Consider the following 1,268-nt stretch of genomic DNA (forward strand, 5'->3'; position numbering starts at 1 on the left):
GAGCTTTACAGAATGGAAGGATCAAGGACCGAATCTTGGAGACAAATAACAGAAAATAAAAGATTTACTGTTTAATTCTTGAAAATAAAATACACCCCCCCCCACTACCAAAAAAAAAAAAACAAAACCACTGTATTTATTTATTTATTTTTTAAGAATATTTCCAGAAATGATTAGAAAAATTGGAATAATTTTGTTGAGATTTGTCCCTGCAGGAATGGATGTTAATAAATTCAGGCCGAAACAAAAGAAATTGTGTTAATCTGTAAAAATAAAAAGGTTCGTTGTAATGAGTCATATATTGATCAAGTATTTGAGTATTAACACCAATAATTGCTACATGGCGTTCTTTGCGTAGAGAGGTTCTATACATCCCAACGGCAACAAAGAATCAATACTTATTGACCACTTATTTAGGAGAAATATACAATAAAGTGCAACATACATCTTATTGATACAGTGGTTACGAGAAGACTTCATTTGTTATCACTAATCAATAACTAGAGTCGCCACCCTGCACGCCACCACCACTACCACCGCTGCTCCCCCCACACCCCACCGCTATTGACCAAATGGACTGTTTTTTTTTTGTTTTGTTAGTGAAACCAATTTTCTATCTGAACTATTTTTGGGGTATTTTATATTGAAATCATGGAAAAGGAGAAATAAAATGTGTGTTTATGTTCATGTTAAACACAAATAAATAAATAAATAATAGATAACTATACATATATATATATAAATATAAAAGTAAAAGAATAAAACAAAAACGAACGAACAATAAAACAAACAAACAAACACAAATTAAGAATAAAAAAGAAAGGTGGAAAGTTGGTTCCCAGCCTGAAAAAAAAATAAGGAAAAAAATATCAGTAATTATACATACACACATGTATATATATATATATATACATAATACATATCATCATTTAACGCCTGTCTTCCATGCTGGTATATACATATACATACACACACGTGTGTGTATATATATTTGTATATATATATATATGTATGTATAAATATGTATGTGTGTGTATGTATATGTGTACATATGTATGTGCATGCATGTGTACGTATGTATGTGTGGTAAGGAGCTTGGTTCCCAAGTACATGGTCTCAGGATCATTCCCTCTGCAAGTGTTGACAATAGTCCCCTTCTCAACTAATGCCTTGTGAATGGATTTCACAGGTGAAAATCAGAAAAAGCCCATCATATATAAATGATGATGATATATATATATATATATATATATATATATATATATATA

This window comes from Octopus bimaculoides, chromosome 15, assembly GCF_001194135.2.
Source record: "Octopus bimaculoides isolate UCB-OBI-ISO-001 chromosome 15, ASM119413v2, whole genome shotgun sequence".
Classification (NCBI taxonomy): Eukaryota; Metazoa; Mollusca; class Cephalopoda; order Octopoda; family Octopodidae; genus Octopus; species Octopus bimaculoides.